This window comes from Prinia subflava, chromosome Z, assembly GCF_021018805.1.
Source record: "Prinia subflava isolate CZ2003 ecotype Zambia chromosome Z, Cam_Psub_1.2, whole genome shotgun sequence".
NCBI classification, from domain to species: Eukaryota; Metazoa; Chordata; class Aves; order Passeriformes; family Cisticolidae; genus Prinia; species Prinia subflava.
The window spans coordinates 14,435,492-14,451,318 of record NC_086283.1 but is presented as its reverse complement, the minus strand read 5'-3'; the positions used below and the strand labels follow the sequence as shown (position 1 = coordinate 14,451,318).

The 15,827-nt window shown below is 42.8% G+C and overlaps 1 protein-coding gene and 1 long non-coding RNA gene across 2 annotated transcripts in view; one reads left to right on the top strand and one right to left on the bottom strand.

The window, feature by feature from the left end:
• TECRL (trans-2,3-enoyl-CoA reductase like) overlaps positions 1-15,827 on the bottom strand; it is a 58,703-nt gene that overhangs the window by 26,815 nt on the left and 16,061 nt on the right. The gene's annotated exons all lie outside the window — the stretch shown is intronic.
• LOC134564077 (uncharacterized) overlaps positions 1-15,827 on the top strand; it is a 254,863-nt gene that overhangs the window by 229,848 nt on the left and 9,188 nt on the right. The gene's annotated exons all lie outside the window — the stretch shown is intronic.

The following is a 15,827-nucleotide window of genomic DNA, read 5'->3' as shown; positions in this document are numbered from 1 at the left end:
ATTCCAAAATGCACAGTAGGAGTTGGCTGCTGTTATTGGATTCCCTTTGGTGATTTTGAACAGAGACCTGTCAGGTTTGTCAAACAGGGATGGGTCTCCAGCTGCTTTTGTTTCCCTTGGTGTCAGAGTGAGCAGATAATTGCCACTGACACACTGCAGAGGGGATCGTGGCTGTTGAAGTTGTTAACTTGGCCAGCTCTTTAGTCCCTCTGTGCAGAAGGCGGTGCTTCTACAGGTGTGCTGCTGAATGGACAATACAAACACTCCTCCTTTGCATCACAAGGACAAGTAACTTTGCTTAACCCATACACACTCTTTAGTTTGCTGTTGAAGGTTTTTGGGGCTGACTTAGCACATTTCTGGGCTGACCTGAAGCAATGTGGTCAGAACTTCCATAGTCCATGGTGCTGACTGACATTTGGGAGAAGCAAAGGTTGTCAGAGAAAAGTGAGGAACATTTCTCATGTTGCAGTATCACCACCCCCAACCATTTCTACCACATTTGTCTTTATTACCTTTGACACACATGAGGAAAGTTGATAGCCTGAAGGATATTTGCTTTGTCTTTTCAATTCAAAGCCTATGTGAAATTGGCCAGATTTTTTTTAGATGTATCTTACAATTCTTAGTGATCCTGTGTTTAAGGTACAAATATTCCCATACTTTTAAATGGAAAAAATTATTCCCAGTGACTGTGATCAAACGCGGAAACACTTGCCCCAACAAACTGTGGGATCTCCTTCCCTGGAGATAGTCAGGCCTCATCTGGGCATGACCTTGAACAGTCTTACAGGATTTTAAAGTTGGCCCTGTTCTGAGCAGGAACCTGGATCTGGAGATGAGCTCTGGAGGTTGTTTCTACCTAACTTATTTCCGGATGACGAGGAGAGTTTGTTCACTCCACCAGCTGCCAGCTGGAGGGGAAGGGAGCTGTACATGGTGTGCACTGTGCAGTGACACTCAGCACACTCTCATTTCAAAAGCACTTGGTCTGACTTTTTTAGGCAAGAACAGGCATTAGATGAACCCGTGAAGCAGGGCTAATAGCAGGAGGTGAGGCATCCATCAAGTAAATTGCAAACATTTTTTTCAAGCCACCACAACAATCCATGGCTATTAAAGATAACAAAGGAAAGATAGAGAAGGAGCAGCTGTCTGACTTGTCAGGGAAGATATGATTTGCCCCAGGACAGCAGATATCAATAGTTACTTGGGAGCCTGAAATGCAATGTATTTGTGTTAAATTGGAACCTTCCCCCCAGCTCCCCCCTTCATATTACAGTATGTTTCAATAAAAGTCAATTTACCTGATCCTGTGGCAATGCTCTTTTAGGTATGGCTCATAATCTTCACAAGGGCAAACAGAGGTTGTACATTTAAGCACGTCATCCTACATTTCCAGTCCTTTAGCCTCAGTACACCATTATGTTCAAACATACTCAAAGATTTAGACAGATGGAAGTGTGCCTTTGCTGCTGCTCATCTGCAGTGACCTTGTTATTGCATCAGTGTGTCTCTGGTTTCCAGGCCGTGCTTGGAAAGATTAGTGTATTCTTCTGGAAGCATCTGAAATTAGCTCTTCCTTCCCTGCTCTTACTGTTGGTGGGGGCCAGTAGCCAATGTCATGTGGAAATGCTAAATGGAGCAGGGGACAAAGTCCGAACACATTTCTATGTTGGTTTGAGTGAGATCACTAAAGCTGCCCTCTTTCAGCCTTTATTGTCAGGAGATTTTAGCAAGGCTGTTCCCAAGTGTTAGCTGTCCAGGGTCCTGCAGAAACCAGCATTGCTTTCTGGGGAGAAGTATGGCCCCACCAAGAGTCTGCTCTCCTAGCTTGATTAAGGCTCATTTCAGATAGGAAATCTCACACATTCCTAGGCATACTGCTCACTACTTGGTAACAGTCAGACAAAGGGACCCTGGCCCCACCTGTCACCATTTATTTGCCTTCCTCCTATGAGAGTTTTCCATAAGGATTATCCAAACATCTCACTAGGAGAGCTCTGGATTTCTGTTTGCCAGTGTGGGAAGATTTCCGATCCAGACTGCCTATGGCAGACACACATTCCTCTCATTCCTATCGCAGGAAAACTCTCTTTTCTTTAAATAGTGAAAAGAAGCCAAACCAAGGGACTAATTATCACTATTAATTCTTGCTACCAGCTGTCAGAATGAGGGGTTGATATGCAGAGCCAGGGCTGTCTGACAGAGTAGCTTCACCTGGCATCAGCAGGAGTTCAGGAGTGCATGTGGAGAGTCCTGCTCCCAGACAGGGTAAACACACACACACACTAAAAGGGCAGAGGCACAGCTGCAGCTGTGGGCAGCACTTGAAGGCATCTCTGCACTCCCACACCTGGCAGAGTTCCCCCTGCTTCCAATCTAAAGCTGAAGGGTTTCTCTTTTGCTGGGTTTTTTTTTGGGGGGGGGGGGGTTAGCAGTGTTTAATTCCCACTTTTTTCTTATTAACGTTTTTCATTGCTGCCTCCTGCAGAGATTAATGGCAATCCAAGACCATGGGTGACAGAAGTTTATCTTGTAACTTCTGTTGCATCTAAAATCAGGCATGTATTAATATTTACTTTCTGACATTGTGACAGTGCATCAGAGCCCAGCCACAGCAGGTCACAGTCTCTGTATAATCCTTGTGGTTAGCAGAGCTGTTCAGCTCCCTTATGCAGGGTTTATGGGTTTGGATTTGTATTTCGCTCTTGGGACAAAGTTGTAAAAATAACATTTCTGCTCACTTATATCCCAGACTGGCTTTGACTTGGAAAAGCAGCTACAGACTGTCCAAAGAATAAGAGTGGCTATGGTGGTTCCAACAGCAGGTCTATTTAGCCAATATTACATCCTCTAACGTTTAGTCAATATTATGATTCCTCTACATCTATAACATTTCTAGCATTTATGTTAAACTGCTTTGGTTCCTCTCTTTGCAGCATCATTGGACAGCTGTTGAAATGTCTTCCTAGTTTTTCCATCTCTATTTGATTACTTCTACTCTGCTGGCTTATCCTTCTCTGGAAGGCTGTTTGCCTCAGACCCAATATGGTCACCCCCCACCTGCAGGCACGTTGCCACTTGAAAGCTTTGCCTATTCCTCAGCTGAAAAGTCATTCACAAACTCCTTAAATTTAAGTGACATCAACTTTTTTCTTCTTCACTGCGCAACCTGATTTAGCTGAGGATGTCCCTAACCATGCCAGGGGGCCTGGACTAGATAATCTCTGGTTATCCATTTCAACCCAAATTGTTGTACAGTTCTGTGAGTTATTCTGCTACAACTCAGGCAAAGTTATGTCTATGTGTACAGGCTTCCATTAGTCTGGAAGTGTAAGCAATTTTGACAGGTCTTATTTAAAAGAGAAATTAAAATACAAGCAAACTAAGAGGTCACATAAAAACTGAAGGCCACCTTTAATTTTCCTGTTGCCAGCTATGGAATTACCTATTAATACTGGCTATAAAAAGGAGATGTTGAGCTGCTAACATACATATACCAGCTGAAATGACAGCCTCAATGCCATACCCAGCTGCCAATACCACTGCGCAAAAACGCACAGAAAACCAAATTCCACTGGTCCTGCTGTCCACATGGTTTCTTTTTTTCACTGCCTGCTTACTAAAATCCTAGTAAATTAATCAGAAAATCAGGCAGTCCTAAGAAGCAAGGACAATCAAAAAAGCCCCTGTGTAGCTTTAACACTGTCCAAAGCTACTCCGTCCACAACTCAAACTGACCTTAATGTGTGCTCTACTACTTAAATACCACAAGATGGTTTGAAAATTTAACACCTAAGAGTCTAAGTACCAAGTACTTTCCAATATTTGTGAAATTGAAGGAATCGACCTAGTTTTTATTAAGTTTCATAAAGAATCTTCTACAAAACAAAACATTGCACTGTCTGCTGTGCAGTAAATTGCACAACCAAGTGCCCATTTGTCACAAAGTATTTATGAAGTTGTGTGAGCATGTATGAGAAGAAAGGTAACACAACAAAGACCTCCCTTGCTGGGGAATTCAGTGTGCTCCTTAGAATGCAGACCTGCAAAAGCTATTCTGCTGGGGGGAGAGGAGTCTAAGAAATGCAAAACACAACTGACAGACACAATTTGGAGACAATTAGTAGATTGACTTTCCATCATCAGCTAATTTTATTACCAGTTAAATTGTTTGCTTCTCAATGTATTTCACCACCCATGCATCTCTAATAACAAATAGCCTTAATAATTACAAGCAATACCTGCTGTGATATGAATAGGGTGATATGAACAACAAAATTACTATAATCAATCATCAGCAGCACGTTGTTTAAATTTGCAGAAATAGTGGAAATTCCAAGGAACTGCTGCGGCACCAGCCTCCCTTATCTGATCACAAAAATGTTGCACGAGCTGAGAAGTATAACAACATTTGCTCATGTGAACTGAACATGGTTGAAATGTGTTCCATAACCTTAATCAGATGGCAGTTTTGATACCCATGTAGCAGTAAGAAGAGTTTGCTAGGTAAGATTCACATTTTAGTATGTGTGGGTATGCTGGGTTTGTGCATAATATATAGAGACAGACAGAAAATCTTAAAACTTGCTGAGGTCTTTTCTTGACAAGTAAACACTGAACAAATACAGTTGTCCCTTGTCTGTAACCTTAGACAGTGACCACAGTGTTGTCTCCCTTGGTTGCAGCAGCCCTGTCTGAGTGTTCCCAGGATATTTCTGAGAAAACAAGGATAGAGACATCACCATGCTAGCAACCACAGCCCTTGCAGGGCTGAAGTTTGTGTAGTCGTGCTTCACTGAGCTGGCACCAGGAAAAGCGGGATGCTGAAATGACTCAAAGCTATTACTTTCTGTTTTTATTTGGAAAAAAAGGCTGTGTGATTTATTGTGCTAACATTGCACTCAGGTGATTCCTGAGCATGATGGCAGAAAGGAAAGCAGACTAAAGAAGCCACAGTAAAACTAAGCTCGGCCACAAGATCAAGAGATGAAGTATCTGAAGTGATTACTTACTGTGCTTGCCTCCATCGTAAATAAATGGCAGCCACTGAGAGATGCAATCTGAACCAGCAGCCCACTTGAAGGATTGCAGCCCTCAGCAGCAAGCCTGGGCCAAGCAGGGCCACAGCATCTCTTCACATGACCCCTCTCAAAAGGCCCTCTTTGGCTGCAGGCCAGGAGATGCTTTGCTGCTTTGAGACACTAAATGCCAGCACAGTCACCTGGGTCTGTTTTCCGGGGCTAGTGTGGAGACCAGCTCTGGCCAGACCCCTCCAGGTACCACTCAGCTGACACCAGACTGAGCTCCTGAGCCCAGCAGCGCTCACAAGGCTACAATTGTGTGCTGCTTCCACCTCTTGCTGAGTCTTTAGGGCACAGGGCTGACCTTGGGAAGGCACTTTCTGGATCCAGGATCATTCAGCTAGGCTGTGTTTTCCTGGCAGAAGGACCTTTGAGGGGATCTATCAGAATATGTAAAGTGCAGGAGCAGATCTTGAGCTAGATCCATGTTTTTATGGGAAGCTAGAGGAAAGAGCAGATCTAGTGTGCCTTGTTTAGTAAAATCTCAGCAGAGTACTGAAATGTATGTTGTTTTAAATGGCTCCATATCTGGGGATAAATCCCTTTACTTTGTCAGCTTTTTTCTCTGAATATTTTCTCTGATTTGTTTCATTTGTAAGCTTTCCAGGCAAGATCTTTGGCCATGTGTTTTACAAAGGCACCTTGAACTCTAGTTCCTATGGGGACACAAAAAAGCACCTTCTTAATGACATGTGGGATTTGAAAAATTAGCTACTTTGTCATAAGCATCCATTTCTTTCCTCTGGTTTTTGCAATATGTGAATTCATCAAGCTACAGCCACACTGCTGGCCGAGGGAGAGCAGGTAGTGAGCTGGCTGAACTCATGTCTTCAGACTCTTGTCTAAGACCAAGAGTGCTAAGGACAGGGTCTGGCCTAGAGCATGAACTTCCCACAGACAACTAAGCAAGTAAACCCCAGCCTTACTGAATATCTGGCTAAATGCTTCTGGTTTACCTGCTCATTTGATTATTTCTATTGGCCTTAAGTGTTTAAAATCTGTGACCACCCATTTTTCCTACGTAAAGTCATGTAACGGTCACTCTGGCAGCTCCACCGAAGCCTCATAGAGACTGGTCCAGAAGGTTTCTCAGAGCATACCTAATGTCTCTATAGCACAATACACATAATTCCTGCACTCATTCCCCTTTAAAAAAAAGTCAGAATTTTTCCTTTTTTGCCCAAGATCTGGCAAAAAAGGATAGCCCTGTCCATATGTTGGTTTCTGAGAGAAGTTCAGCTGCTGTGACTGTGCCCAGACGTGAAGCTCCAGCCTGTGGGACTCTACACTGCACCTTGAGTCTCAAATTTACTTGACTGCATTCTCATTAAAAAAAAAAAAAAAAAAAAGTATATAAATGTCTGAACTTGTTGAGGAACAGAACACCCCCCCCCATGCCTTTTTTTTCCCCACTGGAAAAAAAAATTAATGCTTCAGCTATATTCTGATCAGGCAATAATGGATAAATTTCTTAAAAGTCAGCATAGTTTTTCTTAGTGGAGATTGATTCTTATTAGTGGTAAACAGAATATTATTTGTCATTTGGATGTCAATTTATGTCTCTACCAGATTAATCTTTCAATATTCCTTCTGAAATAGTCTGCAACTGAAAGCAATGGTGGAATTTCAGACAAGCAAAAAGTATCAGGAAAAAAAAACAACCAAGCGTGCAACATTTAGATGCATATGTTCATAATTTTCTACATTGTTTTTAATTTGCACTCCAAAAAAATAAAGGAGAAAAGGGAAAAGCCAGCCCTGTGCATTTCCATTTTCCACGTAGCCTGCTGCAGAAAGCATAATTAATTTTGATCTTTCTGAGTGAATTTGCATTTAAATTAATGTGCGTGGGCAAAGGAAAGGAAAGAGAATGAGGCTCACCTTTTATTTCATTAATAACAGCCACAGACCAGAATACAGAGAAACAAGAAAATAGGTACTCTGACAAACCTGGAGCTGGAAGGAACTTTCCCAGGGGGGCTGCCCTTCATCAGAGCAGGGAGATGAGGAGGTGCTGTGTTCGTGGTGCTGCGCAGGGCTGGCCAGGACAGCAGCACGACCCCCATGGGGCAGTGTCACTGCAGGGCTGGGCCCCTCGCCCTGCCCTCACTGCACCTGTGACACAGGCACACACTGCAGGGTGACAGGGTGTGGTCAGTGCAGCTGATGGGTTCAGGCAGTCTTTGGACCAGGGAGGCTGGGTCTGTCACCCCTGCACTGTAACAGTGCTGGGTTTGCTTTGTATGCGCAGACAGTCGTGTTCTGGCTCTGAAATGCCAGCCCAAATTAAGAGAGAGATGAGTAATTTATGCCAAGTCAGGATCTGTATTCTGGTAGTTACCTTTGCCTTTGATTCTCCTGTCTCCACAAGTCTGGAAAGGGTAGCAAAGATAATTGTTCAGGTACCAGGGATTGTGAGAACTTGAGCAAGATTCTCTTCCTAAATATAAGCTCTATCAGTGAAGCCCTCATATGAAAGGCAACACAAACATGAGAAATTGCACATTAAGGAACATACATTTGCCAAACTAAATATGTGTGTCAGAGATGAAAAATATCCTTCCTTCTCTATCTTCTTGTCCATAATTTGGCATGGGATTTCTAAAAATGCAGCTCGATATTTGGTGGTTTATGGAATTGCTTGCTATCTCAATCCATAAATACTCAGCTATCTCTGCTCGTGTTGCCAGGCCAGACAAGGTTTTCACAGGCAGCAAAGCAGAGCATTTAAACACAGTTATCTTTCCACCTCATAGTCTCAGGAAACACAAGCAGTAAGATATTAAGGCCTGTTTTAAAGTGTTGTTCCTTTTAAAACCTTTGTTCATGCTCATCCCATGCCAGCTTCTGAGGGAACAAACAGTGCTGTGTCGTGCAGTTTCACAGATATACTGTGCTTCAGGACACTGATAACATAGGTCACTACTCCCTCACTTCAGAAAGCTCTGGTGTGGCTGCTGAGTATATTTAGGTGGCAGCTCTCCACAGAGCTGCAAGAGGGACAGAGAACAGAAAACTAGTGAGGTCAGTGTTTCAAACCAGTGCTGTTTGCACGCTGCCTGAATGCACTCCGGTGCCAACAAATGTTATAGCAGGATTGGGGCCATGCTGGTTTTATATTCCAGCATCAGAAAATACACAGTGGTCCTGCAATCACAGCTGATACAAGAAAGATGGCTCAAAAGCTCATTTGTGCCTTCCCTGCTGATGTACTGGGCACAATCCTACCCCAGTCTCTAGCTGTTTCTTTAAAAGCATTCCACAGTCAATTAGCTAATAAACTATGCTAATTAAGTACAATTTTCTTTCAGTATTGACTATCCAGGGGATACTGCTCTCTCCAGCCACTAAACTAATCAGGATGCTTTCCCTCACTGACCCCCACAGCAATGTGTGTTTTGTATCTATTGGCCACACCAGTGACATCAACAATTAACTGAGCACATTTGAGTTGACGTGATTTTGTTCTCAGAACAAATTAACTTCTCATAAATTCATTGGTAAATTCACCACACTGAAAACTAATCCCCTGCTAGGAATAGGGCTAAACTGTCATTTCTCCAGGAGCAGTGAGAAAAGGCAGCAGAGGTCTGCCCTGCTCTGGCAGCAGATGAGACACTAGCATGGGAGCCAGAGGCTGTCATGTTTCCATATCCTTCGTGGGAGAAGTTTATTAGGGCTGGTTTAATTCTCCCATCCCAGCACTTTACTTAGATTGTGGAAAGGCTTTTGTGCCTCAGAAGCACTGCTATGAGGCTTGAGGGGACTTTATCACTCTCTACAACTCCCTGAAAGAGGTTGTAGGAAGCTGGGGGTGAGGCTCTTCTCCCAGGCAACCAGAGACAGGATGAGAGGACATATGTTCAAGCTGAGCCAGGGGAGGTTCAGACTGGACATCAGCAGGAATTTCTTCATGGAAAGTGTTCTAAACATTGGAATGAACTGCCCAGGAAGGTGGTGGGGTCACCATCCCTGTAGGCATTCTAGAAAGCGCAGAGTGCGGCACTCAGTGTTGTGGTCTAGTTGACAGGGTGGTGATCAGTCAAAGGTTGGATGCAATGATCTCAGGGGCCTTTTCCAGCCTAAAAGTTGATCAGCAAAGTGCTTTTCCACAGCTTTACAGACACAGCCCATAAGGGACTTGATTGTGCTGGTACTGCTTGGTGAGTTTTCCTTCTCTTATCTGAGGGATGATGTTTCTTCCCAATCTATATGGCAGACCCTTCATGGCCTTTGAACACCTCTACTGATTCCCCTCTGTAAATGTGATAGACACAGCTCATCCAGACTGTTTGTGCACTCTGAACTTGCAGTGTAATGGCAGAACATTAAAAAAAAAATGCCTTCCACTAGTATGTATTTAAACCAGATCAACATACATTGTTCCAGTATAACTCACACATCATTTGTTTCAGTGGTGAGTAATTTTCAACAGCAAATATATTCAATATCATTGCAACTTGGGGACAATTTAGAAAGAGGCAGAACTCTGCTACATTATTTTTGCTCTGAATCATTTGTTCACCTTCTTGTCTTTGATGCATTGCTTTCATTAACTTGAAACAGTTGCAAATACCAAATTTTGTTTGAAAGCTTTCTTATTTTTGTTGTTCTTAAGGTTTCCTTCCCACCATGCACAAATAAGAAAATAAAGACAGAAACAGACTAGAAATATGAGCGAGGGCTTGTATCTAAACAAATGCAAACCAAACCACTATCACAGAGTGACATCTTCCACATGAAGTTCTGAAAAGCCCCCTTGCTCTTGTGCTTACCTGACCCTACCCCTGAAATTGCAGCTACTTGTTGCATCACAACTCTTGGCCTCACAGAAGGGAGGGGCTGCAAAAACTCATCCAGGGAATCCATGAGGAAGAGAAGACCTGAGGGAAAGTATGAGCTCAGAAGCTGAAGCTGCTGCTTCTTCTCCAGTCTGTCTAGCGGAGATAACACCATAGGACTTTTCGTTTATTGCTCCTGTGCTCACAGGTTTTCAAGGAGGCAGGTTCCTCACACTCTGGCAAGGGAGATTCACTTCCTCTCCTGCTATCCAGCACCTGTTGGTTGTCTTTCACAAGAATTCCTGGGACATTCCATCCTGGGACATTTACACATCCATTCCAAGCAGCTCCTTGTAAGAGAAGCTGCTGGACCTTTCAGTAAAGCCACTTGCCAGCTTAGGTGTTCAAAAGTGCAGAGACTCCTGTGAAGAACCTGATGTAGATGCAAAGCACATTTACAGCCTCAGGTGACCCTGACCCTGCCTTAATCAACAGACACCTGTCTCATTAATGGACATGAGATTCTTTTGACACTAATGAAGGCCCACAGGGGCTTTTAGCATCCTGAGTTCCTTGAATGAACATTAAGCCCACGAGTCTGCTAGTGAACACCAGGTTAACACTGGAAATGAGCCTGTTCTTCAGACTAAAAAACCATTAATATCCGAGTTTAAATTGATGTAGGAGCAGTTTTAAATCCAAAACTACTTTTTAACAGTTGAGTAGGCTTTATTTCCCTGGGTATTTCTAGGGCCTAGATTACTTCTATAGGGCCTCCTACTGTAAGTTTCTCAGTTGTGCCATAGGCAGTGATATAAGACACAGTGTAAATAATAACAGGCAATTCTGGTAAACAAATTTTAATGTTTTTCATCTAGATCTGTCAATTAAATCTACTGCAAAGTCAAGAAAAGCAAAGATTCTAACTATGAAATTTCCTTTTCTTAATGAGGCATTTAAATAGCATTACACATTTGTTCTCCAATTGTTTACATAGGATGTCATTTGTGATGCATTGTTGGAGCCCTGGAAATCTCAGCTGGGAACAATACCCCAGAGAGCAGAGGGGGACAGTTCTGCTTCAAGCTACTCTCAATAGATTTGCTGCCTTTTCTTTTATTATGTTACTCATTTGTAATCCTGCATGTAATCCTGCTAATGAGTACAATAACATCAGATGCAGCAGCTGTCAAAAAAAGAGAAATAATGTCAATTTTCATTAAACTTTTTGAGTTGATCTTCATTTTTTCCATTGCTGATTTAAATGTTGCTGGTTTTCTGAAGGTCATCTTCTTTGTATAAGGATTTAATGGATAGTCTGGCTTTTGTTTTAGACACCTTACTCCCTCTGGTTCAATAGGTCATTACACATATATTTAAGTCATTTTTTGTCCCAAATGTTTCTTACAGGATCACAGCCAAAAGAGACAAAAGACACCAAGATGGATGAAAGACAGTTTAATTATTCTTACTTTATAGATGAGAAAATGAAACTAAAAAGGGAGGAAGTGTCTAGCACACAACCAACCTCTGTCAATAGTATGACTCCCATTGGTCAAGTCTTAAAGACCTAGGTCTTAAACATCACATTCATTTCAGTGTTAATCACGAGACTTCAGAAGTTCCAGAGGGCCTTCTGGCTTTTATGATTATCTTTTGAAGCTCAGAATGCTTCAAACATCTGTCTCTGAAAGCCTTGTTTAAAGTTCTCTGTGCTCTGCTTCTAAATCAGCTTGATGAGCCAAACCTCCACCATAGTTTCCTAATTTAATAGTGAAATATTTTAGCAACTGTGCTGTATTTCAGAAAGCAAAACATCATGGATACCTGATCAGATGCTTTTCAGACTGCTTTAGTGTCTCTTTCTCCACAATTTACAGTGAGATTCAAATGCTCAGCAGAGAAATGAACTGCAGATGCCTGATCTGCTGCTCACTCTCACTTTTGTTGTCTCAGCACCCCAGATAGAAATGTCCAAATGCAATATCTGGGCCTTAGCAGTGTCAAGAGGCATGAGTCAGGCTTGAAGGGGAGGCTTATGACCACAGCTTAGGATGCACAATAGTGTCTGTGAAGTGCACAGAACCTTCTGGAGGGCTTATGCAATGGACTCCATGCATTGTCTGCCCCCTTTGGAGCATGGTCAGAATAATTTTTCTGTGATTCCAACACAGAATGGGATGTAGGGTGTGTGGTGCCTGAGTATAAAGTAAATCTTCATTCACTTTGAAGATTAAAATCATGAGGTTATCTCAGTTTGGCTTTTCCTTTCTTTTAACAGTGTTAGGTCAATTATGCCATTTTCATTTCCTGACTGGCTGTTGCAAAGGAGTGAAAAAAATTCCTGGCTTTCACAGGAGGGCTTCAATTATTTTGACAGCCAAGCCACAAATTCAGGTCACACGAATACTGTACCAGCAGACAGACTTCTGTATTTTGTATGGAGAGATTTGCCCAGATACGTCACAAATAAGCTGAGAAGGAGGTCATCCTCCTCATGCTTCTCCCTGCTCAGGATAGAAATTAAACTACTGGACAGGCTGGTCCTGTGACTAAAGCCCCATCCTGAGGCAAGAATTTAGGTCCCTGGTCTGACAGGCACACACTGCACAGGCAGGAAGCAATTTATTCATGGATGAGATCTCTGTGAGCTGGGAAGGAAGAGGATAGCAACTGGTCTGAGTTTTGTGGCAGGAGCTGTTGCTTACTTTGTGCTTAGAGCTGGGAAGCAAAAAGTAAAGCATTTCAGAAGATACTAGCTTCACTGTGGCAGTAAAAAGAAATGCAAGGAGTTTCTAATAAACTGGGTTGTATTGACAGGCATAGAGAAGTAAAAAGATCTTAGAATTGTGTCATTTGAAGGATACTGAAATTCATCAGGAACTAGAGTCCTATTGATCTCTGCTGTGTGACTAAGACAAAACAAAAATAAATTATAAATACAGTATGGAATAAATACCACGTTTCCTCCTAATCTAGTAATTTCCATTTACGAAGTCAACACAGATGAATGAGAAATTTACACTGATGAAATCACCGTATTTCTTAGTGCCCATTTGTAGTAACTGCCTATCCCCAGTGATTTGCCTTCATTGTGTGACTTCCAATTGAGTTGTTATGAATGCAGAGAGGGGAGAATTTATGGAAAACAATAGCTGGATGTGACTGCCAACCCAATGTGCTCTGAGAATCCATACTGTGGATGTAATGCTGGGCCTCTGAGCTCTGCAATCAGACGCCTGCACAGCAGGATATTGTCTGTCCTTTGGAAAACTCCTTCATATACAGATTCTGGGCTAGTGTGAACTACTTAGGATGCAATCAGAGAGGAAGGAGTTTGAGATCTGATAAAAGCTATAGACTTTGTAGCTGCCTTTCTGTCCAGGGAATGCGTCCAGCTCAAGATAGCTCATAGTGGGATCAGATCACTGCCCTCTTTCAAACATTTCAGCTTTCTCAAAGCCTGATCTCCTAATATAGGACAGAAGGAAGATCCCTCTGGAAAGCTCTTTGCCCTAGATATAACTTATTTGGGTCTCTTTGGTTTGTGAGACACATGGCTGATTGACAGGCCAAGACTATGAAGTCAGCTTTGCTGAGCCATAAATAGCATAATTCAGCTTCTCTGAGTCCCCAGCAGATGTATTCATCAGGCACATGAGTCTCTCCAGGCATCAAAATTGACAGGTTTCATTAACTTTCTGCAACCTGAGAATCCAGCTGTAATAGACAGTGTGGAGAGATCAGAGGAGCTGCAGGTTCTCAGCAAGACTGTGTTATCAGACAGTCCTGATTATACAGAGCCAGTAGGCAAGGACTGGCTTAGCAGTCACCGCTCTCCCTGGTACTGCTCTTAATGACTAATCCCCACAGCATCCTTTCTCACCTCTCTGAGCCTTGCAGTTTAACATCCCAGCCAGCCTCCAGAAGGGAATTACGTGATTCAGTACAGTCATCCTTTCCAGCAACAGCTCTGCATCCCGCTCTTGTGTGTCAGCACAGGCCTGGCAAAAACAGTCATTCCTGATGCCCTTGCTGTTGGAATCTTGCTACTAGACCTCAGGTGCCGTGAAAACCAGAAAAGCTGCACATTCAGGGCATGAAAACCCTTAGCAGCCATTTTAGAATGGAGGAAAGAAAGAGGACTTCCTCCATTAAAGAACTAATTTCAGTACTTCAGATGCCCTGAGCTGTGCTCACAAAGCCTGCCTTGTGATTTCTAAGCAATGAGAAATTCTCCTCCTTGCTCTTCCCCCTGTGAGCTCGACTTCTGCTATTTTGTGTTTGGAAGGTCTGCTTCAGAGCTCAGGGTGAACAAGGACCTGTTGGTTTTAAAGTGCTGCTCTCCCTGCAGTTGCTGGGCACTGCCTGAGCCCAGCACTACTGATAGGCAACTGGAGGTAGAATCGAGCTGAAGGCAGAAACAGGTCATTTTGAAAAGGAAAGGAAGAACAATATGCACAGGGAAAAGAATTGTGTGATGTGGTACTTCTGCTTATGTTTGCCTTCTGAGACTGCATCTCCTTGCATCAGGCAATAAACCTCTGATTCAAGCACCTGGAAGTCAGTGGGAGTGTTTGACAGGCTTGATGAGATGGTGTTGGTGATGGCAGCACCTGCACAGAGTCTCTGACCTGCCTTTGTGCAGGCAGTCAGGCGGGGTGTGCTCTGACCAGTGGTTTGCAGGGTGATGGGATCTGCGGGGCTGCCGGCTCTCCTGTGGTGTCTGGGACACGTGCAGGGTGAGAGCAGTGGGAAAACCTGGCAGATCACTCCTAACACACTGCGCTACTGTAAAGAGGCTAAAAGAGAGAGTGGTCCCACCATGAAGAAGGAATTGCACTTTTTCTTTGTCCTCTCTCTATAGAAAAGCAACAGAAAATATTTCAGCAGCATTCCAGGGAACATGGCTCCCAGGATCACTATAGAAATACCTGTAAGAAGCAGTTATAAAACGGTATAGCAGGATTCTAAAGTTTCATATTGTTCTGAAATTATGCTGTTTATTCTTGAGTGCCATCTACTGACAATTCCTGTCCTAATGATTTGCTTTCATTTATATTGCTTATTTTAAATGTCCTATATAACTTCTGTTAGCTTATGTTCCTTATTCCTTGAACACTTTTATTTCCCTCTGTGGACCAGGACACCCTTGACGTGATGTTTACAGTTATCTCTTGGACTTCCCTTTTTCCTTCCACCCATCACCAGGCTTCCTCCCTTCCCTGCCTTCTCCTTCTGCCTAGAGGGCAATTTCTGGCCTCCCTATGCTCACCCTTTTGGCTTCAAACTGCAGCTGCAGCTGTGCTGCTCCCCTTGAGCAGAAGGTTGCCTCTATCAGTTTGTTACAGCACTGCTGAGATCTTATTTCCCCCTTTCCTTTCAGTTCTTCCTCTTCTTTCAAGAGCTTTTTCAGTAACTTTCATGCAGTAACCTTGAAAATATTTAATGATCGCTGACTCCACTATATTACCTGTTCTAGAGGTATTTTATTTTAGTTATGTGATACTTGAATTAGCATTATTATTACAGTTTTTCATTTTCTATCTCTAAGATTTCCTCCCCCAGCAGTCCAATACATTTTGCAAAGATAAAAATAAATTAAAGGTGAAAAGTTATTGCCAAGGACAAGAGCTTGGGAAGTTTAGCCTACAAGATATTTCTTTCTCCATTGAAAACATAATCTGTATAGATAAAGAAAATGCCAGGTAGCTAACTCATTATAAGCAGCCAAGAAAATGGGTCAAGAGACCTCTTTCTTATACACTCAGTTTTTGGCTTGGTTCCATCTCTGCCAGCCAGCCAAAGAAATTAGGAAAATTCTAAAGTAAAGTCTAAATTTTTACTCTAAATTCTAGAGAAAAGTCTCCTAATACATGGCATGATTTTGATTGAGGCTTCTTTGCCTGTGCCTCAGAAAACTCAGTATGATGGCAAATGATACTCTGACACTCAGCTG